Genomic DNA, 27,082 nt, shown 5'->3' with positions numbered 1-27,082 from the left:
TCAATAAAAAATCATAACAGGCAGCAAGGAAACTTCAATACAAATAAACAGGACTTCAGTAAATTGTCATTACCTTAACAGGTCTGGAATGAGACTTTTCAAATAGGGAGAATGATGTCCTGGTAGGCATGAAATATATTATCTTGCCGTCAAAAAAAGACCGTTACCATTCCCATAGCCGGACAGGACGTTGATGGTAGTATAAACAGCGTGCACTGCGTTCGATGCCTCAGTTCTTAGTTTTAGTTTTTCTCCTCTTTCGGCACAGCCGAATTGAGAATAAATAACCTACATGCGCGTTGGGGCAGGTAAATTTAAAAATGTACCCACAGTCAGTGGGGTAGGCTCAGAGGGCGATGAAGACTCTGTGTGAGGAACATCCAGTAGAAAGAACATTACCATGGTAAGTAATGTGTTCTTTTAATGGATTGTGTACTGCCACAGATTCCTCATTTATGATAGACTCCCATACCAGTTTTGGGAAATGGAGGTGGGAAAAGTAGATTTTTGTCACTATTGACGTTGTGGAGAACCGCTCTTCCAAAGTGAGCGTTCCGACCAGACATTGTCTAAGCAATAATGCTTCAAGAAAGTGTGTAGTGATGACGAGGTAGCAGCATTACAAATGTCCTGCACTGAAGCACGTCTCTGAAGAGCCGAAGTGGTAGCCACTCCTCGGGTGGAATGGGCTCTTAGGTTTTCAGGGACATCCTTTCACGCAATGGAGTAGCACTCTGAACTGTATAGGCAGAGCCAATGGGATAATGTATGTTTGTCACCGCTTGGCTCAGCCTGTGCCCTGTATAAACAAAACATATCAGTATCACATTTTAGCTACGTTTGTATGTTAAAGGAAATGCTGCTAACCACATTGGAAAACAATATCTTCATGTTTGACAATAACTTCTTTAAACAAACATGCAGCGTCGCAATGGGCGTTAAATTTGCACCAGCACTCGCTGATCTGGTAATGGGAATGTTCGAAGATCTGTTCATCTACCAACTTCCAGCCTTCAAAAATCATATAATCAAATGGACTTGTTGCATCGATGATGTGCTACTAATCTGGCATGGAACTAAATGTGATCTTGACATTTTTTTTGGAACAAGTTAACACCACCACCTTTGGTCTACAATTCTCTGGAACTGCAAGTGACTCGGAAATTAATTTTTTGGACCTCACAATTTCCACCTCAGGAGACAAATTGTTAACCAAAACATATAGAAAACAAACTGAGGTCAATTCAACACTCTTTGCCACCAGCTGCCACTACAAACCTGTTATTAGAAACATCCCTAAAGGAGAATTCATCAGGGCCAGAAGAAAATGTACAAAAAAGGTGTCTTTTGAATCGGAATGTGAACTACTCTCCAACAGATTTCTTGCCAGGGGGTACTCCAAGAACGCTATTACTGAGGCCAAAGCCAGACAAATGACCAGAACAGCAACACTGACTCCCAAAATCAAACCAACCAAACAAGAAGACACAGTGCAATTCATTACAATTACAATTCATTGCAATTCCACCCGCAGGGGGCACAGAAGCTTGTTTGCCTGAACCGATGCCTCCTCACATCAGACTGAATCAATCTAAATAAATCAATAAAAACATCAATTTTTCTACTTACCTCTTCTCCGTTCCTGCTCCTTGGGCCCTGGGGCTCCTCCGACTGGGTTCCCATCCGGAATCAGACTCTCTCTTCTGGTTCTGGCTCGACATCGGCTGGGGCCTCTTCCTGCTCCACTGTTGGCATGAGCGTTGAGGTTCCTCTGCCCTAGTTCTCCGATCAGAGCTTCCTCCAGGCGCCGAGAGCCATCTCTTCTTGCTTCCTGGACCGTCTGGGCCCTGTGGCTGAGCTCCGTCTGCTTCCACTCAAGTTTAGGCCCCTCCCCGGCGGTCTCCAGCTCGGCCCTCCATTGCAGCCTCTGTGCTCCTCATCGCTGGTCTTCTGGGCCGGCCCTCCATGACTCCGGTCCTCTCACTGACCCCAGCAGGGGCTGCTGCTTTTGGATTCCTCTTCGCTGGTCTTCCGAGCCGGCCTTCCACAAATCCGGACCTCTCACTGATCGCGGCAGGAGCTGCTGCTTCTGGCACACCGGACCGTCTTCGCTCTTGCAGGCCTGTTGCGCAGGTCTCGGCTGCTCTGCGACCATCCTCTGAGTCCGCCAGTCCTCCACATCTCTGGTGGTCCTCCTGTTTGCAGTGGGAACCGCAGCGACTGGCACTCTGGTCCCGCCTTCTCTCCTGCTGGACCGCTGCCCCCTTTCGGTGCCTCTGCATCCACATTTCTGGTCCTCCTGATTGCGGTAGGAGCCGCTGCTTCTGGCACACCGGACCGTCTTCGCTCTTGCAGGCCTGTTGCCCCCTTTGACAGTGACTCTGCCCGCCACCGCTCCACTACGGGCCCTCGTCGGCAGCTCCTGACTCGGTCCTCCAGTGCAGCCTCTGCAGGTCTCGGCTGCTCTGCGACCATCTTCTGAGTCCGCCAGTCCTCCACATCTCTGGTCCTCCTTCCGTTTGCAGTGGGAACCGCAGCGGCCGGCACTCTGGTCCCGTCTTCACTCCTGCTGGACCGCTGCCCCCTTATCAGAGCCTCTGCCCGCTTCCACTCTACTGCGGGCCCACATTGGCTGCTCCCTGATTCGCCCTCCGGCGTGGCCTCTACATACTCTGCTGCCTGCGTGGGCTCTCCAGTCTGGCGATTCTTCCGGCCCTGCAGCTCACAGTTTCCATCCGACTATGACAGGAGCTGCTGCTTCCCGTGCCCAGCTCCTGTCTTGGCCTCTGACTGCAGCTCCATCGGTGGACCTCCTCTGTCTCCCTACTTGACCACCCAGTGCACCCTCATCCAGTGTGGTCTCCTTGGTAGGCTCTCTGAGCCACGGAGTGTCTTCCCTCAAAGACAAGGTTGCCCTTTGGTCTCCCACCCGCCACCTCAGCTCAGGAGCGCTGCAGCCTCTTCGGCAGACATCCTTGGCTCTCTAGGGCGTCCCCTCTGGTCCGCAGTGGGTCTTCCCGCCCTCTTCCAAAGTCAGGGACCTCTTCTGGCCTTCCCCTCTATCCTGGTCCCTGGCTGGCACAGCTGCCGTCTTCCCGCCCTCTTCCAAGGACAGGGACCTCTTCTGGCAGTCTCCACCATCCTGCTCCCTGGTTGGGACTGCTGCTGGGCCTCCACCTGCTTCCTCGGCACGGAGGCGGTCAGAATCAAGTTCCCCTGCTGCTCCCTGCCTGCCTCCCACCTCTCTTCCCCTACTGCTGGTTCTCCTCCCCCGCAGGTGCCACCAATTCCCTGCCCTTCCTGCCACCTGCTGCACAGTCCCTGCTGCTGCGCCTCTTCCCTTCTCCCTACAACTCAGGTTTCTCACCTTCTTACCACCCCCTCACAGACCCTGCTGCTGCCCCCCCCCAAGCAGGCTCTGTCTGATAAATCACCTTTCACTCAGGATCTGCCAGGACCACACCTGCCTCCACCTGACGCACAATTCCCTGCTGTTTGACCTCTCCCCACTTACTCTTCATCTCGGGTCCAGCCTGACCCTTACCCAAGGATCCTAGTCGTGCCCTGCCTGGCTCCTACACTGTGACTACCACCTGCTGCACAGTCTCTGCTGCTGAACTTCCACCTGCTCCTACATCTGAGTGATTCTCCCTGGAACATTCAGTCTGGTCCAGAACTTGCCTCTCCAGGCTCCTTACCTGAACCTCCACCTACTCCTACATCTAAGCGATTCTCCCTGGTACATTCAGACTTCTCCTGAACTAGCCTCTCCAGACTCCTTACCTGCTACCTGCCACTGAGCCTCCCCCGCTTCCTAACCTGCATGGATCTGTCAATCTTCTTTGTCTGCTCCTGATCTAGCCCCCTCTCTGCCTACTTCCTACCATTCAGCCCCTACTCCGGAGTTTTCTCCCACTCCCTCTCCTGAGTGGAATCAGCTAGGACCCTCTTACTGCGCCTCATCTCCCAACTCCTCGCTAACCACTCCAAATTTTGCCCCCGTCTCTTTCCTACCTCCTACCAACCTGACTCTGCGGTGGAACCTCTACCAGCTCCCTCACTGGTGCGAGCTTCCTGATCCTGCTACTGCCCCTCATCTCCCCCTGCTAGGCTACTTACCTGCCTGTTGCCGACTAGTCTGACTGTAATAATTCCTTTCCCCCCTCCTGTCGGACTTCTCCCCTTGACCCCCCCTCTCTCCTTCTTTCATCAGCCTTTTCACCGTCCTCCCCTCCCACCAATTTTTCCTTCACCATTCCCCTTTCATCCCCTCTGTTATGCGTCCTGCTCTAACTCTTTCTCTCCGTCCACACCCTCCCTTTCCCTCCCTCCTCCTTCCCCTTTCGCTCCTACTCTCTTTCCCTCCTCCTTATGTCCATTCCTCTCTTAAATCCCCTCCCCCACTCCTCCCGTCCTCTACTCCTACCCTCTCTCACCGTCTTATCTTCTCTACCCCCCTGTAACGCTCACCTGATTCTCGCAGAGGCGCCGGTCTTGACTGGGCGACTACCGTATCTTCAAAGGTGATGTGTAGCACCCGGTTGGCTCTTTGGGCTGGACCTCTGTGCACTGTATGCCTGACGTGTAGAGTAAGATGTCTGCAGATAGAAAATATGGGGTTAATGAACTGGGGTTATTGGGGTGTCCCTATCTCTTTCCTCTTCTCCTCTCCTGTAGACCCCCAAAGGTTAACGCTCTCACCTTAGGTAAGTGAATGCCGAGCTCTCCATCTGCCTCGGGGCAGGGTGCTGTAACCAGTTTCTTCACTGGATAGGTAGCGCAGGCCTCTTGACTTCAGAGGACTGCTGTCCGTCGTTTACTGCACGAACGGTAAGTTTCGAGTCATTCAAATGTCTTTAAAGTCTTTAGTAATGATGTCTCTTGTTTTGCAGGGTTCCGGCGATGGCGGATGACGGGCTGAAGTGAGTTGAAGATGGAGCCCGTGTGATGAATAGAAGCTCCTGGAAGCACGTAAGTAAGCGCTTGTTGCCTGCTTCACTATGCGCTCTAACTGTCTTTTTATTTTGCAGGTACGAGTTCGGAGCGGCTGCAGGGTGCCGGAATACCCACTGGATTAGATGTGGAAAGGAGTAATGGCACGTGAGTATTAAAGTTCCCCAATGTCTTTAAACGCACCTTGTTTTGTCTTTCAGATGCGGGATGCAGCGCCGAAGGCCTCCGGAGCGTGCAAAGAGTTGGTAAACTTTTGTCTTTCAGATGCCGGAATGCAGTGTGAAGACCTCCGGAGCGCATGAAGAGTAGGTAAGCCTTTGCCTTTCAGATGCCGGAATGCTAACCTGTTCTTTCTTGTCTTTATAGGTGTTGCTGAAGACTGGATTCAGGATGGTAAGCCTTTGCCTTTCAGATGCCGGAATGCTAACCTGTTCTTTCTTGTCTTTATAGGTGTTGCTGAAGACTGGATTCAGGATGGTAAGCCTTTTTCCTTAGGCCCAGGACCGGATGCAGAAGACACGATGAGCGTTCTGCTGCAGAGGTTGCAGAATAACGCAAAGCAAGATTCATCCACCGGGTGTGGTTTAAATAGCCTCCTGTAGTGCTTAGGTGTCTCCTTCCACAGCCACGCCTAAGTAAGAAAAGAGTTCCTGGTAAGAAAAGAGTTCCTGCCTTCCAGAAGAGTTCCAGTGTTCTGAATCTAGGGAGTGGCTCCAGCCCCACCCAACAGGAAAAGTAGTTCCAAACAGAAGAGGATCAGAGGCTCAACTGGCAGGCAAGTAAGCAGCATGGTCTGCTGAAGGTAAGTCCACCCAAGCATTATGAGCCCGGCGCTTCCAGCGCTGGGACTGGGCATATTTATGAGCCTGGTGCCACTGGCGCCAGGACTGGGTCCAAAAGGTCCCAATTGGGACTGGTTGGCACTCGGAACCTGGGTTATGGATCTGCTTCCAAGGGAGTTGGGAAAACCCTGACCTTTTGGAAGCAGAGATCATGACAGTACCCCCCCTCAAGGCCCCTCCCAAACCGGGCTTCTCCGGGGGTTTTGGCTTGTCAGGAAATGCTCGGTGAAATCTTTTGATTAGGCGAGGAGCGTGGACATATTCAGCAGGTTCCCAGGATCTCTCTTGGGGGCCGTAGCCTTTCCAGTCAATTAGGTAGAATAGTTTAGATTTGGAGATCTTGGAGTCCAGAATGCTTTTGACTTCAAACTCGAGTTCTCCATCCACTAGGATAGGTTTTGGAGATTTGGTTAGTCGGGTTTGAGGTTGCACAAGTTTTAATAGAGAGACGTGGAAGACCGGATGTATCTTCATGTGCGGGGGCAAGTCCAACTTGACCGCTACTGGGTTTACTATGGTAGTGATGGAATAGGGACCAAGGTATCTTGGGTTGAATGTGCGTGGCCCTTTTAGAGATAGATATTTGGTGGATAACCAGACTTGATCCCCTACTTGATAGTGAGGGGCTTCCTTCCGATGTTGATCTGCTCCTTTCTTGTATTGTTCTTTAGCCCTTTGAAGGTGAGAAACAGATTCCTTAAAGGCTTGGGTGATTGTAGAATGCAGGTAGTCTACTGCTGGTGTTTCAAGATCTTGGAGGGGATCCAACTCCGAGGTTCGAGGGTGACTGCCGTACAAAAGAAAAAACGGGGTTTTCCCAGTTCCCGAATGGACAGAGTTATTGTAGGCATACTCGGCTATCCAAAGGATATCTTTCCAAGTTTTTTCAGTTTGTTGCATCATGCAGCGTAAATACTGTTCCAGAGTTTGATTGGTCCTCTCGGTTTGTCCGTCGGTCTGAGGGTGGTGACTGGTCGATAGTCTCACATCAATTTGAGCCGACCGGCAGCAACTTCGCCAAAAATGAGAAATAAATTGACTACCTCGATCCGAAATTAGAACCGAAGGAAAACCGTGCAGTCGGACGATGTTTTCGAGAAATTCTCGGGCCAGAGTTGCTGCTGTTGGCAAGCCTTTGAGCGGAATGAAATGCGCCATCTTGGAGAATAAGTCCACGATTACTAGAATCGTATTGTATCCGGAGCATGGAGGTAGATCGGTGATGAAGTCCATAGAAAGCGTATGCCAAGGGCGAGGTGGGATGTCAATAGGGCGTAAGAGGCCTGCTGGTCTTTCCTTTTGACTCTTGTTTTGGGCGCATACTCCACAGGACATTATAAAGTCTCTGATATCTTTTTTCCAAGACGGCCACCAGAAGTAGCGCTTGATCTTTTCTGAGGTCTTGGATATACCGGGATGACCTTCCATTAAAGAGTCGTGATAACAAGAGATTACTTTTTTCTGTAAATCTGTGCTGGGTAGGTATAATCGTTCTTGGAAATACAATAAGTTGTCCTTTACTGCAAAGTCCTTTCCCTGCAGATGCCAATTCTGTATGTCTGCTGGAGTTACAAGTTGCCTGGCTTTATCCTTAACTTCCTCTATGGATTCTGTGGCGATTACACCCAGAATTCTTTGTTCGGGAATGATTGGTACAGGTTTAGGGTTGACCAAGTGTTCTTCCACTCCCATCCGAGAAAGGGCATCGGCTTTACCGTTCTTTGTACCAGGTCGATAGGTAATTATGAAGTCAAACTCGGCAAAGAATAATGCCCAACGGAGTTGTCTAGAGGATTGGGCTTTTGCGGTCTTCAAATATTGCAGGTTTCGGTGATCCGTAATCACAGTAACGGTGTGTCGGGCCCCCAGCAGATAATGCCGCCAAGCCTTAAAGGCAGACTTGATAGCCAGAAGTTCCTTGTCAGTAATCGTGTAATTGATTTCAGGAGGCGAGAATTTGCGGGACCAAAATGCCACGGGATGCAACTGATTGGTTACCGGGTCCTTTTGTGATAGAACTGCCCCCATGGCAAGGCTTGAAGCATCAGTTTCCACGATGTAGGGGAGTTCGGGGCGAGGGTGTTTTAAGATTGGTGCAGAGATAAATTTAGTCTTCAAATCCTGGAAAGCTTGTTCCGCCTCGGTAGACCATTCAAAACGTTTGTTTTTCTTTAACAAGGCAGTGATGGGCTGGACTATTCGAGAGAATTCGGGGATAAACCTGCGGTAAAAGTTAGCGAAGCCTAACATGCTTTGCACACCTTTTACGGAGGATGGTGATGGCCATTTGAGAACTGCATCGAGCTTCTTTGAATCCATACGCACTCCGCCAGGTGATAATATGAATCCCAAGAATTCAACTTCAGTCACGTTGAAAACACATTTTTCCAACTTAGCGAAAAGTTTGTGTTGACGCAATCTTTCGAGGACCATTTTCACGTGTTTCCGATGAAGAATAAACGAGGATGTCGTCAATGTAAACAACAACACATACATCTATGAGCTCTCTGAGGACATCGTTCATAAAATATTGAAAGGCGGCCGGGGCATTGCAAAGTCCGAAGGGCATGACCTGATATTCAAATAGCCCATACTTGGTGCGGAAGGCCGTCTTCCATTCATCGCCCTCTTTTACTCGTACCAAGTGGTAAGCTCCTCTAAGATCCAGCTTTGTATATATGCATGCTTTTCTGACTTGGTCCAGGAGTTCAGGGATCAAAGGTAACGGATATCTATTCTTAACGGTGATCTGGTTCAGGGAGCGATAATCGATACAAGTTCTAAGGTCTCCTTCCTTTTTTGGGACGAAGAACAAAGCGGAAGAAGCAGGGGACTTGGAAGGACGAATAAACCCATTTGCCAGGTATTGTCGAAGGTGAAGGTTCTCAGGCTCGGTGAGGGCATAAATTCTACTACAAGGAGGAGTAGATCCAGGTATCAGGTCTATCTGGCAGTCATAAGACCTATGAGGAGGTAGAGAGTTAGCCTGATCCTTCCGGAAAACATCTTGGTATTCTAGGTATTCGGGAGGTAACTGGGGAGTCTCTGAAGAAATTGCGGCCAGTGCAACACCAGGTGGAGGGTGACAAGTAGAGACACATTCTGGAAACTGGACCGTTCTTGCTCGCCAATCGATCAGAGGATTGTGTTTCTCTAACCAAGGTATTCCTAGAATAATCTGAAACTGAGGGGCCTTGATCACATCGAACACGATCTTCTCATGGTGTCCATCTTGACTTACTAGCGTCACCTCTTGAGTGGTATGCGTTACTGGCCCGGAGGCTATCTCCGTACCATCCACCGTAGTAATGACGTCCTTTACAGCCTTGGGACAAAGAGTTAGATTCATCCTCAAAACCATTTCATGATCCACATAATTGCCGATGGCACCGCTGTCGACGTAAGCTTCAATTGCATGTAATCGATCCGGATTATCAGGGCTAATGAGGACCATAGGTATCACGAAATGCGAGGTCACGGAACTGGTTTTCACGCTCGGCAAGAGGACCTCTATTCTTGTCGGGCGAGGTCGTTTCCCTGCTCAGAGTTTGTAACTTTGGTAACTGCAGCTCCTACTGCCTTCTTGGCAGGTTTCACCGGACAGTCTCGAAGAAAGTGCCCTGAGTTTCCGCAATATAGGCATAATTGCAACTGTTTCCTCCTTTCCCGCTCCCTTTGTGTTAGAGGACCTTTCAGACCCCCTATTTGCATGGGTTCCCCGGAGTCTACTCCTTTGGAAGGAGTTGGCGGTTTGGAAAATACTCGAGCATCAAACTTGGAACGATCGGCCTTCCTGTTCTGCAGCCTGTGATCTATTTGAACGACCAAGTCTATATAATCCGAACAGTCTTGTGGGGGATTCACTACTTGGGCTAAAACGTCTTTGAGCTCTCCACGTAGACCTCTATAAAACAGCGTAATCCTTTTGTCCTCAGGCCATTGAGTTTCCACTATTAGTCTATTGAAAGATGCAATATAAGCCAAAAGGTCTTGATTACCCTGTCGCAACGAAAGAAGCTCATTGTCCAAGGCCTGCCCCTGTGAATGTCTTGCAAACAGTTTTTCCATACTAAGCTGAAAGGCTTGAAAATCATGGAGAACCGGATCATCTTGATTAACTAGAGGGATCGACCAGTCTGCCGCATTGCCACTAAGGTACGAAAGTACAAAAGCTACTTTTGCTTGATCAGTTGGAAAGGCTGCTGGCCGGCATAAGAAGTGCAACCGGCACTGATTGATAAATACTGCAAACCTCTTTGGGTCACCAGAAAATCGTTCGGGCGGAGCCAGAGGTACATTCCCAGGTAGGTTGATCTGCACTGGATTCATAGAGGATGTTGAAGGAAGATTTGCCCCTGATGCGGGTAACGGGGTCTGTCCGGCTTGTGACTGTAGCACTTGTCTAGCAAGATTGTCTGTTCTCTCCTTGGAAATAATTAGTTCACTTCTTAGAGCATTCGTTTCCTGACGAGCTGCATGCACTTCTGCCCTTAGTTCCCCAAGTAACCGGGCTAGGGGGTCAGTATCCGAGGTTTCCATAGCGCCTGGGCGAGAGTTTTGCGGTAGGCTTTGCGTTCTGTAACGCTCACCTGATTCTCGCAGAGGCGCCGGTCTTGACTGGGCGACTACCGTATCTTCAAAGGTGATGTGTAGCACCCGGTTGGCTCTTTGGGCTGGACCTCTGTGCACTGTATGCCTAATGTGTAGAGTAAGATGTCTGCAGATAGAAAATATGGGGTTAATGAACTGGGGTTATTGGGGTGTCCCTATCTCTTTCCTCTTCTCCTCTCCTGTAGACCCCCAAAGGTTAACGCTCTCACCTTAGGTAAGTGAATGCCGAGCTCTCCATCTGCCTCGGGGCAGGGTGCTGTAACCAGTTTCTTCACTGGATAGGTAGCGCAGGCCTCTTGACTTCAGAGGACTGCTGTCCGTCGTTTACTGCACGAACGGTAAGTTTCGAGTCATTCAAATGTCTTTAAAGTCTTTAGTAATGATGTCTCTTGTTTTGCAGGGTTCCGGCGATGGCGGATGACGGGCTGAAGTGAGTTGAAGATGGAGCCCGTGTGATGAATAGAAGCTCCTGGAAGCACGTAAGTAAGCGCTTGTTGCCTGCTTCACTATGCGCTCTAATTGTCTTTTTATTTTGCAGGTACGAGTTCGGAGCGGCTGCAGGGTGCCGGAATACCCACTGGATTAGATGTGGAAAGGAGTAATGGCACGTGAGTATTAAAGTTCCCCAATGTCTTTAAACGCACCTTGTTTTGTCTTTCAGATGCGGGATGCAGCGCCGAAGGCCTCCGGAGCGTGCAAAGAGTTGGTAAACTTTTGTCTTTCAAATGCCGGAATGCAGTGTGAAGACCTCCGGAGCGCATGAAGAGTAGGTAAGCCTTTGCCTTTCAGATGCCGGAATGCTAACCTGTTCTTTCTTGTCTTTATAGGTGTTGCTGAAGACTGGATTCAGGATGGTAAGCCTTTGCCTTTCAGATGCCGGAATGCTAACCTGTTCTTTCTTGTCTTTATAGGTGTTGCTGAAGACTGGATTCAGGATGGTAAGCCTTTTTCCTTAGGCCCAGGACCGGATGCAGAAGACACGATGAGCGTTCTGCTGCAGAGGTTGCAGAATAACGCAAAGCAAGATTCATCCACCGGGTGTGGTTTAAATAGCCTCCTGTAGTGCTTAGGTGTCTCCTTCCACAGCCACGCCTAAGTAAGAAAAGAGTTCCTGGTAAGAAAAGAGTTCCTGCCTTCCAGAAGAGTTCCAGTGTTCTGAATCTAGGGAGTGGCTCCAGCCCCACCCAACAGGAAAAGTAGTTCCAAACAGAAGAGGATCAGAGGCTCAACTGGCAGGCAAGTAAGCAGCATGGTCTGCTGAAGGTAAGTCCACCCAAGCATTATGAGCCCGGCGCTTCCAGCGCTGGGACTGGGCATATTTATGAGCCTGGTGCCACTGGCGCCAGGACTGGGTCCAAAAGGTCCCAATTGGGACTGGTTGGCACTCGGAACCTGGGTTATGGATCTGCTTCCAAGGGAGTTGGGAAAACCCTGACCTTTTGGAAGCAGAGATCATGACACCCCCCTACTGCCCACTCCTCCAATCTCATGACCATTGCTCTCTGGAACGCCAGATCCATCTGCAATAAGACTGCTGCAGTCTTAGACATGTTCTTTCGTCTCAACCTTCATTTCCTTTGTTTTACTGAAACCTGGATCCCCCCTCATAACACTAGTGTCGCCGCTTCCCTAACCACCACCACCACCACCACCACCACCACCACCACCACCTCCTCCTCCTCCTCTCATATCTCGCGCCACTGGCAGTGGCGGAGGGACTGGCCTCCTCTACCACTCTAAATACTTTTCCTCTACCCCCTCTCCATCTCTTCCTTCTTTCCCTTCCTTCGAATTTCTTTACAAATCTTTTTTCTCTGCTCACCCCATCTCCTTTCTTATCATCTATCGTCCCCCTGGTCCTCTTTGTTCCTTCTACGATGACCTTGATCACCTCCTATCACTCATCTCTCCCTCCCCCTCTCCTCTCTCTGTACTCTGTGACTTTAACCTTCACCTCCCGTCTCCCCCTCTTTCCTTACCCCTTTTCTCAATCCTTGACTCCTATCGCCTTTCCCCTCTTCCCTCCTCTCCCACTCACTCCTCTGGCTCCACTCTTGACCTTATCTTCAACTCTTCCTACCCCCTCCTCCTCTGTATCTACACTTGCTACCTATCTCTCTGATCATGCACTACTATCCTTTTCCCCTTCACCCCCTTCCCCAACCTTCCACTTTGCCCTCTCATTCCATCTTCTCACAGCATGACCTTCGCAACTTTGATCCCGCCCTCTTTCTCAAAACCTGCTCTTCCTTTCTTCCCTCTCTCCAGGATTTCTCTTCACTGACGGCCAATGATGCACTTTCCACTCTCTCCTCCTCTCTTGATCTACTTTATCCCCTCTCCTTCTTCTGTCCAATCCGGAAACCCTCTCAACCGTGGCTCTCTCCTCAACTTCTCTCTATGCGACGTCTCCTCCGACGTCTTGAGACACTCTGGCTTAAATCTCCCCCCCTTTCCAACCAAACCTCATGCTTCTCCTACCACTCTCTTTACGACTCATGCCTCTCCTCGGCTAAACGCTCCTATGACTCTAACCTTCTCCACTCTTAAGCCTCTCACCCTCGCCGCATCTTCCAAACTCTTACTTGTCCTCTCTCCCTTCCTTCCCCTGATCCCTCTACCTCTTCCACCCTTTCTCCTTCCGACTTTGCTAACTTCTTCTCTTCCAAGATTCTTGCACTTCGGCAAAAAATCAATAACTCATCTTCTTCCCCTGTTCCCTTCTCCCCTCCTCCCCTCATCCTCTATGTCCGACTTCTCGCCTGTTTCTCCTTCCAAAGTCTCCATCCTCCTCTCCAAAGCCCACCCCTCTTCTGCTCCAACTGACCCTCTCCCCTCCCTTCCTATCCCTAAGATCTACCCTCTTCTTATTCCTTACCCAACATCCTTCAACTCCTGCCTTCCCTCTGTTACCTTCCCCTCTGCTTTCAAGCATGCCTCTGTTACACTTACCTGGTATCCACAGGAACGCCCTTATGCCCTGGTTGCCGGATTCACCCTGGACGTTCCCAATTCTGGACGATGTCTTCTGTGGCGGTCGGGTCTGAAAACACAGGAGGAATGGGTTTAGGAACAGACTTTGTTTCCTCCCACCAGCCCCCTGGACTCGACCTGATGGCCCACTCCTCACCTTGTTATTATGTCTGGCATGCTCTCCGTCCTGCCTTCTGTGCAGGGGCGCGTAGTCTTCTGCGGGTTGAAGCGACCGAGTTAACTTCACTGGTGCTAACCCATTCAAGTGTGTTTAAGTAGGTAAGTCTGGTTATAGCAGTCTTTAAATGTCCTTTCTTTCCTTTCTTGCTAATAATGTCTTTTCTTGTTTGTTTCCCCTTAGGTGCACAGAGGTTCGGTGGGTGCGCCACTTGGATCAGGCTCCTGCCAGGATGATGGACGCAGGAGCGTATGATGGATGGTAGGATAAGCGCGAAGTGCGGCGTGGTAATGTCTTTTCTTCCTAACCTGTATTCTTTATTCCTTTTCAGGTCGCGATGGTCTTTCTGGGCGTGTGAAGATTTCCGGAGCGGAACCAGTCAAGAAATGCCCAGCCAGGTGAGGATTTTGTGATTACTGCCGTGAATGCCGTGAGTAACCGGTTTAACGTTGTCCTTCTTTCTCTCTCCCTCCAGGTGCTTAGTTCCGGTGCGAGTGTGGTGTCCTGATGATGCTGCCAACTGGATGGAAGACCGCGAGCAGCAGGAAACGACGGATGGAAAGTTGCAAGTAAGCAGAGACTGCTAATGATGTTCTTTTGTCTCCTCTGCAGGTCCGCTATTCAAGGATCGCCGGGTGCTGGTCTCTGAACACGATGAGCATCACGCTGCTGGCTGCAGAATAACGCGAAGCACGTTCTGTAGCTTGGGTGCGGTTTATATAGCCCTCTGTAAAGTAGTCCAGGCTACCACACCCTAAAACACTGCACCGCACAGTCTGGTTCCTAGAAACTAGACTGTATGGGTGCCTCCATGTTGGCTGCAGGCCTTCACAGGAAAAGTAGTCCCTTCAAGGTAAAGTCCCAATCTGAACATGAGCCTGGCACCAAAGGCGCCAGGACTGACTCCAGGAGAGTCTGATGATAATAATGCAAGGCCCTTGGGGCCCCAAATGAACCCAGAGTCCTGACCCTACCTGGTATGGGACCATGCCAGTGGGGTTCTAGGTCACGGGTCGTGACAGCCGCCACCATCATTCCAATTTTGAAGAAACCTTCTGCGGATCCCCTTCTCACTGCTAACTTCCGCCCCATCTCCCTTCTCCCCTTTCTCTCTAAGCTTCTTGAGCGTCTTGCCTACTCTCAGCTCAAGACCTTTGTTTCGAATCTCTCTCTCCTTCCCCCCTCTCAATCTGGTTTCCGTCCTAAACACTCTCCTGAACCAGCCCTCACCTACATCCTTAACTCCCTCCTCTCCGCTCGACACTCTAAGCAATCCTCTGTCCTTATTCTTCTTGACCTCTCTGCTGCCTTCGACACTGTTGATCACCCCCTTCTTCTCAACACTCTTCTTCCTTTGGATTCAAAGGCTCTGTTCTTAACTGGCTATCTTCCTACCTTTCCTCCCTCTCTTTTACTGTCTCCTGGGGAGGCCGGTCCTCTCCAACCCAGCCACTGGATTACGGTGTACCCCAAGGCTCGGTGCTTGGCCCTTTCCTTTTCTCACTCTACACCTCCCTCCTTGCCCCAGTTATCTCCTCATTCGGCATTTCCCACCATTTCTATGCTGATGATACTCAGCTCTTCCTTTCCTTCTCTTCCTTCTCTCCCGACCTCCACCTAAAACTCTTCCTGTCTTTCCGCTATTAAAAACTGGATGTCCTCCCACTTTCTCTCTCTCTCAACACTGACAAGACTGAAGTCTTATTCTTCCCCTCCAACTCTATTCCCCTTCCCTCTCCTCCACCTTTCATTCACTTTCCTCCTTCTAATCTCCCTATCTCTGCCCACGCTCGCAACTTAGGAAATCACTTTGACTACTCTCTCTCTTTTTCCCACCATATCTCTTACCTCTCGATCCTGTCATTTCCACCTCTAACATTCGCAAAGTCCACCCCTCACTCACCTTTCATGCTACTAAACTTCTAATCTCCTCCCTTATCTTCTCTCGCCTCTTCTACTGCTCCTCCTTACTCTTTGGACTACCTAATTCCCATCTTTCCTCCCTCAAATCTATCTACCATTCTGCCGTCCGTAGCCTCTGTCTCCTCTCCTACTGTGACTCCATCTCCGCTTCCCTTTCCTCCCTTGGCTGGCTCCCCTTTCACTCCCAACTTAAATTTCACTTCCTCTGCCTAGTCTTTAAATCTCTCCATGGTCTTGCTCCCCTTATCTCTCCTCTCTTTCTACACTCCCTCACGCTCCCTTCGTTCTGCTGACCACTTCCTTCTCACCGTCCTCCATCCCCATGTGCCCCCTCCCGCTTCCGTTCCTTCCAGCTCCTTGCCCCCCTGCACTGGAACGCCTAACCTCTCTCTATCCGCATTATCCCTTCCTTCTCATTCCGCACATCCCTTAAATCTCTCCTTCTCTATTCTCCGCCATGAAACTCCTTCCCCCTCCTGCCCCCCTCCTTCCTTCCTCTCTCCCCTTAATCATCTCCTTCCTCCCTCCCTCCTCACCTCTCATCATTTTCCCCTTCCCTCCCCTCCCCCTCAGTTCTACTGCTAAGTTTCCCCTCTTCCCTCCAGTTTAATTGCTCTTCCCACTGTTTTGTTGGACCGATTCATTACTGTATGTTGCTTCCACTGTTATTGTTTTATGTATCATGTTGTTTTGATGTACAGCGCTTTGGCGTAAGGCGCTTTATAAATAAAATAAAATAAAATACAAAAATACAAATACATTATCACTTTCTGTGAAAACACCAAGATGATTAGGAAAGTACTTAAAATGAACTGGTACCTTCTCAAACTAGAGACCCATATCACCAAGAATATTAAAGAAACACCAACCATGATCTTCAAAAGAGCCAAAACTCTCAAAATGAGTGTCAGACCATCACTACTACCAGACCACGACGAAAATGTAAAACTGAATTGGCTCCAACAACCTGCAATGGGCTTTAGAAAATGTGGATTCTGCACTACGTGCAAGCACGCCTTATCATAAGCCACCACATTTATGGACAAACATGGGACAAAAACAACAATTAAACAACAAATCAACTGTTGTTCTAAATATGTTGTTTATGCTATTCAATGCACATGCAGGCTCATCTATATTGGAAGCACGATACGAGAATTAAGAACACGCATAAGGGAACACATCTCAGCAATAAGCAGCCAAGACAGCAATTTGCCCCTCTCTCAGCACTGGCAAATGCTTCACCAAATGGACAATAAAAAAGATTTCAAATTTATTGGCCTACAAAAAATTCAAAGGAACAAAAGAGGTGGCAATCAAGAACTACATCTCAGAAGAGCAGAAGCCAAATTCATCTGGCGATACCAATCTGTAGAACTGGGTCTGAATTCTGACAGTGAAATGGTACATTTCATATAACGTACTCCTTTTCCCCTCAAACTATTTGTTGTCTATTTTGCACCACCACTCCTATTTTACATCTGCTATTTCTAATCCTCTTTTTCTGAATGACTGGCGTCATGAGCCATAGACTGTTTTTGATTCATCACTTCTATTCTGCACTCGGTATTTCCAATCGGTGCAGTACACTTAATGCATATATCTATGGGGACACCTATTCTTCTTTTCCAAATGACTGGCGTCATGTGTCATATACTATGTTGGATTTATTGGATATTTTTTAATGCACCTACTACTATGTAAATCTTCAACTGTGGCTCCCTCTCTTCTGCCATCCCTGTACATACGCGCAATATAAACTTCACTAGCCACAATGCATCAGATGTGGTGTGACTAATCTGCATCCAGAATACTCAGCAAGTTAGACGGGAAAGGATCTATGTAAATACTATGTACAACATTTTGATTTACTGAATCATTAGGGATTGAAACAAAACTTATGTTATTTCGAATTATGTAAATGATCATCTTTTTCCTATCGGAACCATTCCCTATCCTTCATCTTAAAATGGGCTTTTTTTCCCCTGAAACCAATGGCCGCACGTTTTCTAACTTCCCTAAATATGGCCGCCACTCCAAACACTAACAAAGGACTGCTTATTTATGCACATGGGCCGGCACCCGGACGCGGACCACCCGACACACAGAGGACACATTTGTACTAGGTAAGACCCCGTTCCCCACCCACCCATACCTGGGGGGTCGTGCCGTCTTGTCTCTAGCAGCACATTGTACACGTGTTGAACAACGCTGCGCACGTGTCTTTTGACAATTATTCTTTTTACTGTTTGAAGTTTGTTCCCATGTTATGTATTTGTGTTAAGGGACAAACACGGTCAATACTAATGTAGCCATCTTCTTAACTAGATTGTGGCTATCTATATTAAGTAATACAACCACCTCTCAGTATGACTATTATTTTTTAACGTACATGCGGCGAAACAGGGAAATAGCGCTTCAGCGCTACATTTCAAAATAGACCCGGCTTTACATCAGAAAGCGTTTCACTAACAATGTTGCCGATGTACTTACTAAAAACAAACAAAAATATTGGAAACTAATGGGTATTTCCATAATTTTTATACATATGGGATTGAACCCATGACCTACCGGTTTTTCCTGCATTATGCTGGGATTCATGCAAGTGAATATGGATAAGACCACTTATTATGCTCCAAACATCAAATTTTTCGACTTAACTTTATCAAGTCCGTTCACACTAACATCTTACGTTTTCAAATATTGCATCAACCACTTCCTCCATCCCCCCTCCATCCCTTTTTCCGCATTCCGATGTGACCATTTCCAAGGCATGACTAAATTATTCACGGCGCTCCAGCCTAAAGTCACACTCCTTTAAATTAACCAGAGCACTTTTACTATGCATCAGTGAATGAAATGCTCATGAAACATGGCTATAATGCATACAAGACTGACCTAGTATGGGTTTTGTTTATGTACCTTTATTTTTGTCTCTCCTGTTTTTTTTCACTTTTGTCTATATGTGTATCTAGCCTGGATTTGAAAAAGGCAATGTAAACCTGCCGAAACACGTGTCATCCACAAAGGCTACCACCATAAAACTTTCAATTACAAGGAATCAAAATAGTACTTCCAAGAGGTCTCATCTCTTTATTTTATGGCGCATCAACCTTTGTAAGCTCACCCAATCAACACTATTTTGAACAGACGGAGTAGAGGGTCTCTGTGTCTCTGTAGCAGCTTACTCGGATGCGACGGCATTTCTAAATATCTACCTACTACAACTAAATAACTAAAAGCTCTCAAATTATACCAACACAATTTGTATCAGGTCGCGAGGTACTCAAAACAGGTGTCAATAAAAAAGTCCCTCAATATATACAAAACAGTTTGTCTTCTTGCCTGACATTTGCCTTTCTAGAAATGAAGACACTAAGAGCACTTTTTGGGTCTAACCTATGTAGCCTCTCTTCATCCTTAGAAGGGTGAGGAGGTGGATAAAAAGGTGGTAATGTTATTTTCTGTGTCAGATGCAATTCAGGCACCACCTTGGGAAGGAAGGAGGGAGGGACGTACCCTCAAGGATACCTTCTCCTTGGAAAATATTGTAAAAGAAAATGTACATGACAGGGCTTGTAGCACACTCACTCTGCAAGCAGAAGTGATAACCACCAAAAGTATTGTTTTCAAGGTTAATAACCTGAGTGGACAAAAATGGAGAGGTTCAAATGGAGCTCCCATTAAGAATGTTAATACCAGGTTCAAATACCAGGACCGAACCAGAAAGGGGACTGGTGGGAATGTATTTGTCAATCCCTTGAGGAATTGAATGACAATTGGCATCTTAAAGTAAGAGCCTAGCTCTGGTGTGCGCTTAAAGATAGATAACATCACCAGGTACCACATGATGGTAGCGACCTGCAGCAGCTGATGAGCTAGGTGCAGCAAAAAAGAAAGCCCTGCAGGTGTATTACAAGTAAAAGGATCACTAACTTTAGTTCTACAGCGGCTGCAAAACCTGTTCCAACAGCAACAGTATACTGCTTTTGTTGCTTGTCTTCTGACCGAAAGCAACAGCTCAGTCATGTTTTTTTCCAGGAGGTCCCAATCTTTGTATCTTAACCTATCAGAAACCAGGCATGAAGTTCAGAGTTCTGATTTCTAGATGAAGACGACGGCCTCTTGCTTGTGAAGTAGGTCCATACTATGGAGAAGACTGAATGGAGGGCAGATGGACATGCTTAGAAGGCATGGGTACCATGTCCTCCTTGCCCAATCTGGAACATGGACTCCCGAAGTTCTTCAACCTCCTGATGACATGAAGAATGACAGGGACTGGTAGGAACGTGTACAGGGGTGGAAATTCCCAGTCTACCACGAAGGCGTCCCACAGAGCCCCTCTTTGAGGAAATTCCCTGGAGCAAAACAGGTTGCATTTCCCGTTGAAACTGGGCACGAACAGATCCACTTGAGGGGTTCCCCAAAAGACGAAGATCTGTAGCAGCACTTCCTGATCTAACTCCCACTCGTGAGAGACAGTGCTCTGCCTGCTCAGAGCGTCCAGCGTCATATTCTCTTCTCTGGCTAGGTGAACAGCCGACAGAGAACCAACCCCTGTTTTGTAGAGCCCAAAACCAGAGCTGCATTGCCTCCCTGCACAGTGTTGGTGGCCCAGAACCACCTCTTTTTGGGGGTAATGCATGGCCACTGTGTTGTCTGTCATTATCAGGGCGTTCTTCTCCTGTATGGATGGCAAAAAGACTTTCAGGGCCAGTCCGATTATCCTCAGCTATAAAAGGTTTATGTGTAGTCTGGATTTTGATGGGGACCAAAGATCGGTAAGCTTAAGATCGCTCATGTGGGCTCCCCAGCCCGTGAGGGAAGTATCTGTGACTAATTATCTGTGGCCAGGATTGCCAAAAAGGTTCCCTTATTATCACATTATCCTTGCAGGCCCAAAACAAGAGAACCTGTGCAACCTTGCTTGGGAGCTGACGAAGGTCCATCATCCTTGCCGAGAATTGTGACCATTGGGATCTGAGGGCCCACTGGAGGGGACCTCATTCGTAAGCGGGCTTCTGGCACAAAGAAAATGCAGGATGCCATAAGGCCCAGCAACATCAGAAAGTCAAATGCTGGTAGATGTTGGTTGTTCTGTAATCTCGTTACCATCTGCAAGGTATGTTAAGCCCTCAACTCGGGAGGCAAAGTCTTACCAGTGGAAGAGTCCTGGATCGTTCCAATGAATTGCAGCTTTTGGGAATGTGTCAACTGTGACTTCTTTAAGTTGAGTGAGAAGCCCAGTTTGTGGAGAGAGTGGCAAGTGATGTTGAGATGTTCCAGAGCCTGTACGGGAGAACAGACTCCGATTAGCCAATTTTCTAGGTAGGAAAAGATGCAAATCCCTCCCCTCCTTAGATTTGTTGCCGCCATCACCACCATCAACTTGGTGAAGACACTCAGGGCGGAGGTCAGCCCGAAAAGCAGCACTCGAAACTGATGGTGAGAACTGCCAATGGTGAACCTCAGGTACATTCTATGCTTGGGATGTATAGGAAAATGAAAGTAAGCATCCTGAAGATCGAGTGGCAATCCAAATCCTGGAACTGAAGCGCTAGGAGGATCTGCAAAAGAGTGACCATCTTGAATCTGTCCTTCCTGAGGAACTTGTTCAAGTGTCTCAGGTCCAAGATGGGTCGGAGTCCCCAGTCATTCTTAAGAACCAGAAAATAGGTTGAGTACCAAACTTGCTATTGTTCCGCTACAAGTACCCTCTCCACAGCACCTTTCTCCAACAGGGAAACGATCTCCTGTACAAAGGGCAGATCTGCTTCCCGAAGAGATTGTTCGGTCGGGGGATAATCTAGAGGTATTTTTAGGAATGGGAGATATTACCCTTGGGCTACTGTCTGTAGCACCCATGCATCTGAAGTAATGCAATGTCAGTCTTGAAGATCCTGGGTCAACCTGCCTCCCACTGGAGGCAAAATGCTCAGAGAGGGCTTGGGGCTGTGGCAGAGGGCAATGAGGAGGTGGTTGCCTGGGCAGTTTTTCCTACTCTAGGGGCACGCGAGAACCGCCTTTGACCTCTTTGGGAAGACTAACCTTTTTCCATTTGTCCAACAGCGGTGTAGTAGCGAAAAGAACATGCTGTCCAAGTGTGAGCAGGTGGGTTTTGTGGTTATAGCTGATGAATGGCTGCTCCTAATGATTTTGCAGCAGCCTTAAAAGCTTGAAGTTTTTCTAAGATGTCAGCTTTTGACCAAAAACGTTGGACCCATCAAAAGGGTGTTTCCAATACACTTGATTGGACGTCTGGGGCAAATCCAGACTTGCGTAACCATGCAAATCGTCCGATTACTGCGCTCGAGACCATACACAGACCAACGCAGTCTGATGCATCAAGCACTGACTGGAGGGAGTGGCAGGAAGCCCACTTATCATTGATGATGTTATTAAAGCCATTCTTCATCTCCCCCTCAGGAATGTTCTCCGCTGCATGGGAAATGATATTCCATAAGAGTATATGCATACTTTGCGTGGGGCAAAAGATGCATTATGGCATTCAGTGCCATGCTTCCCATAGAAAATACTCTCTTGGCTAGTGCATCATCAAAGCATAGTCTCAACTATCCAGCATGCAGAGGAGTTTTTTACCTTCTTATTTCCCAGGGTTACTCCACAATAGTTTACAAATAAGTCAGCATAGGGCATATACCCTTCAAATAGCACTACAACATGCTGTTCATAACAAGGCTATTAAGCCAACTATCCATTAGACTACGGGGTTCAGGAAAAAACAGTAAAGTGCATTTCTTGATTTAGATGGAGCTCAGTGACAATTTCCAGAAGGAAACTTGGGTGTGTACTTAAGATAACAATGTCTTTGGAGGAAATATTAACTGGGACTTCATACAGTGCTTAAATAACACTTATTTGAACGCCACAGTGACTGCTAGCTGGAAAGCTAGTTTTTTTTTTGTGTTTACAAAAACTGATTGGTTTTACAAATGAGAAGGTGGTCTCCGAAATTGCGTATTGGGCTCCTTTGTTTACTCAGTTTCCTGCGTTCCTTCCTTTTCTTTTTCTATTTCCGCTAAAACAATTTGCAGAATTTTTACTGTGGCGATTGCCCAGGAAGTTTTTTGTACACTTATCAGGCATGGCCACCAAGTCGCTTCCTCGCGATCCGAGAAGGTCTCTAGGACCGGAGATTGATAGTTTTTTCTGATTTTTCGCAGTGCCAGGCAGGGCGTCAGTAGATGGCTAACTCATTCGACTTACTCAGCCTTTTTGCATACCCTGCAGGAGTTTGTATTGGACAGGCCTCTGATATGGAGGATTTCGTTAGTCGGTAGTAAGTTCAGTCTTGCTCTTAACGGTCTGCTAGGGAATTTTTTGTAGATTTCCGCAAGGTCATTTACTTTTCTTGGAAGTAGTGGCAGGTGGCTTAGAAGTTTGTTCTTTTCCGCCCTCTCTGAGGTGACTATCCAGTCTAGTTCTTCTAGTTTTTTTTTTATTCTGATGGGATTATGGAGTAGCTCATCCTGTGTACATGCAATCGACTCCAGTTGGTCCCTTTTTTTGCAGCCCATGAAGCTAGAATTTTTCATCCGCCCGTCTTGATTTCTGTATTTATCAATTTATACAGGGGCGATGATTCCGGTAGCAGGATGTTCCTGTAGAGTGACATGCTGCTGTTTTCCGCTGTGGCTTTCAGAGAGATGAGTCCCAACTCTCTCCTAATGGCCGGCAGTGAGGTTGATTTGGGTAGGGACAACACGGACCTCCAAAAGAAACCTTCAAACCTTTCCCAGATCTCCAACGGTATCATTGGCATTGCCTCCGCGCCATATAACAAGCACGGGACCACTTTTGCTTTATAGTACTTGAGTAGGGGGATCTGAGAGAAGCAGCCAAATTTGTTGTCCAACATGCAAGCTTGTGTTGTCAGTGTTCTTGCTTTAGTCCAGATGAATCTTTGCATGCTTGCTTCTGAGAGTGTTGTCTAGCATGACCCCCAGATATTTGAATTCGGACACTACTTCGATTTTGATGTTTTCTAGTTGCCATGATGTGAAGCTGGCCTGTTTGTTTTTTCTCCCCAGAATCATTATCTTGTTTTTTTTGTTGTTGTTGGTTTGTAGCTTGTTGGCTTTTATGTAGTCTGATAAGTTGGTTAGTTGACGCTGAATGCCAATCAGCGTTTGGTCAACCAGGGTGATATCAGGGTAGAGCGTTCTTTGGACCGCTGACCCCATGATTTTCGGTGGAAATGCTTTTGCGGTTGTTGTTGAGTCTTTATAGTCGCCTATGAAGCCTGTGAACAGCGCCGGAGCCAAGGGGAAGCCCTGCTTCACCCCTCTTGTTGTAGGTATTTTGTCTGATAGTGTACTGTTTCCCTTCAGCTTCACCCGCATCGATGTTCCAGAATAAAGGACTTTTATAGGCTCCAGGATCTTCTTTGGGCAGTTGGCAGCCAAGAGTTTTGCCCATAGTAATGGTCTATCTACCATGTCAAATGCTTGGGTGAGGTTTATGAATGCTAGGTACAACTTTGTGGTCCCCTCTTGAGTTTTACTTTTGAGGATACTCAGGATCATAATGTTGACGATGGTCCCGGGAACTCTTTCGAAATCGAGCTTGAAATGGGTCATTGAGGGGAGCAGATTTGACCCAGGCCAGTCCCGTAATAGGAGCGAGCCGAACGCTTTTCCAATTGTGCCGAGGTGTGCGATTGATCGATAGTTTTGCAGATTTGCCCTATCTCCCTTTTTGAAGATTGGGACCACCACCGCCGTGGTCCATGACCTCGGTAGCGATCTGTTAGCAGCGCATTTTTATAAAACCTTGCTGATGAAAGCTGACCACTCTTCTGGAAAGTTTTTGCGGTCGATATTCGTCACTCCACCCGGACCCGGGGCCTGCAAAGCTTTTAATTTGAGAATGGTTGCTTGAATGTCCTCTTTATTTGCTAGGTCAATCCACCCGGCGTTGCTTTCAGTGTTGTCGACATGTCCCGTCTCCGATGGTGCTCTGAAGAGTGCCGTGAAGTGATCTATCCAGCTGGCTTCACTCACACTGTTTGACTGGGTAGGTTCGGCGTGTGCTCCCAATGACTTATCAGAGTCCAGAATTCTCCGGCATTCTTGCCCCCCATTTTGTTTTAGCATTTCTTCAGAGTCTCTTTGGTACAGGGCTATCCGATGGTTTCTTAGCCATGCTTTATAAGACTTTACTTCTTTATTCAGTTCCTTTTGCACCGCTGGCGAATTCATGATGTTTGCTTTCCTTATTAAGTGTCTCAAGACTACTCTTTTCGCTACCAGCTGCTGGTCGTAATGATGCAAAATAGGGCCCCTCAGTGCAAGTTTTTTCCTTATCTTAGTCTTGTACGGGCTCAATAGCAGTTGGTAATCCGGTTCTATCTCGGCTAGCAATTTGTTGCCAGCCAGGTGCTTGTGGTAGTTGAGGGTTAACTTTTATTCTTGGCTCTATTAGTTTTAGTTGAGTCCCTCGGATGTTGCACTCGATTTGTGGTTTGCTCCTCAGTGCTCCTTGACTTGAAGTCACCCAAGTCCCTTTGAGTAGGCTGTGATCGCTTGCAGCGGTATTTATGACTTCAAAGAGGTCGCCAGCTTCAGCATATTTTCGGACGTGAATATGTAATCGATTGTCACGCTTGAGATATCTCTTTCCCACGTTGGCCAGCGATTTCGGTTAGAGAAAGCTTGTCCAAAGTTGTAGCAGCCCCGTGACTCCATTGTCAAACGAGAAATTATATCGTACCTCCTATTGCAACGAATATATGTATATTGGCCTGCGCCAAGCTGCTTATAAGCCACTTGTGAAGGAATCCGTGTTGCAAGGTCCTGACCTTAGAATCAAAGTAAGCCGCCATTTTAGGTCAATCCGCCATTTTAGGTTTTCTCTGTAAAGTCACCCTGTGAGTTAAAATGGTGGACAATGTCATTCCGAAATACAACCTGGCGGTCTTGACCTCTGTGTGTAATAAATATTTAACTTGCCTGCAGGCCACTTCATGGGGACATGAACTGGGAACTTGTCCTTCGCTGTCTGTGTGTAAAGGATTACTCGCGCCAATGAAACTAATCCGTGAGTAAATATTAAGAACAATGTATGCAAATACTGAACCGAGAACACTTGTTTAACTACATTGTATTAATGTTTGAGAAGACCTCTATGAGAAATCCCAAAATACACAGTTGCCGTGTAGGCTTGTTGACGTATGTATTAAAGGCAAACTAGTTGCATGTGGATATGCAAACTCGGCATGAACCCTAGATCAGTAATGTATTAGAGGAATATTAACCCGAAGTAGGGTTGGACATTGTGTTCGCAGATGGTATAAAACAGCAACGAATTCTAATGTACAGAGTCTCTCACTGAATACACTGAACTACGTTGGAGTTCGTTGTGTTGTACTGAGGGCCGATAGCTATCTGTTACTTTTCTTGGAAAACTGTTCAGTATGAAATAAAGATCTTGGTATGTTCCTTTGTAACCCGTGTTCGGTGTATTTCCTTTTGGGGTACTCAGCCTCGATATTTTTATTTTGTTTTCACAGTTGGCGCCCGAATAGGGACCCTCAAGATTGATGCCGGATTATCAAAGGTTGACCCTCGCATTCGGACCGGGATCGGACGGTGTGACAAAATAAGGGGCCCCTTCTAAACGAGACGCGACACCTCAGCAGCGCTGCACGACCCGATCCCTGGACGATTAGCTTGTGGTCCGAGACGGCATCTTGACGAGGGTCCACTTATTGAGGCGGGCAGATTTGCCGAAATCACCAAACACGGGGTAAGATTCTTTGTAATCCGATCGGACCTCCTTAGGACTGATCAGGTGAGTCGTGACCAGATTCTTAAATATCCTGATAATTTGATTTTGGCGTATTGTATCTGCAGGCACAATTAACACCAATAATTTGATATGCCTGGGAAATTGTCTACCTGCTTCAGGGCGTTGTTCCGCAGTGATAGACAACATTTGGAATTTAGTCATCCGGCACCACAGGAGGGGTCGCCGGCGTGTACTATGTACTGTAAGCATGGCATTGGAAGTAGAGTGTTTAATGATATTTGGCACAGACAAATCAGACATGCCTCCGAACTTCAGTGGCCAATCAATGGTAAATCCCTCGTATTGAGTATTTAGAGTCAATTCTATCAAAGAAAAAGGCTAGACCTGCAGCATTTGATGTTTTGCAGAATTGGAAAAAAGAAGCGTTGCCGCAACTTAAGAGTAGAGGAAAACATGCGCGCCGTCATAAACGAACGTCGAAAAAGCATTATTGTATGACCAAGATAAACATTCTGAGTCGACTAGGAATATGGATAGTGCTTTCTCACTTGGAATTCAGAAAATGTATCCTTCTAAAGACCTTCATGTTTCTGACAAATTCATAGACAAATTGCTAAATGAACGAAGGCCTGGTGCCTCTGCGCCACCTCCGTATTTTCCTCTTCCTGCTGCTTTGCCTCTTCCTGTTGTTCCTGCTCCTCCTAATGTTCCTCTTCCTCCAGTTACTGTTCCTCCACCTATTCCTCCACCCCTTCCTATTGCACCAGTAACAGTACATCCATTGAATTTGCCTGCTCCCCCTCTTCCAAGTGGTCTTGTGCCGCTTGTAGTC

The 27,082-nt window shown here is 47.6% G+C and overlaps 1 protein-coding gene across 1 annotated transcript in view; it reads right to left on the bottom strand.

Moving 5' to 3' along the window:
- The window catches only part of DIAPH1 (diaphanous related formin 1), a 1,645,861-nt gene that overhangs the window by 250,295 nt on the left and 1,368,484 nt on the right, over positions 1 to 27,082 (bottom strand). The gene's annotated exons all lie outside the window — the stretch shown is intronic.

This window comes from Ambystoma mexicanum, chromosome 3q (assembly GCF_040938575.1).
Source record: "Ambystoma mexicanum isolate Mex_15411 chromosome 3q, UKY_AmexF1_1, whole genome shotgun sequence".
NCBI classification, from domain to species: Eukaryota; Metazoa; Chordata; class Amphibia; order Caudata; family Ambystomatidae; genus Ambystoma; species Ambystoma mexicanum.
The sequence above is the reverse complement of the archived record's forward strand: the minus strand, read 5'-3'. Positions and strand labels throughout refer to the sequence as shown.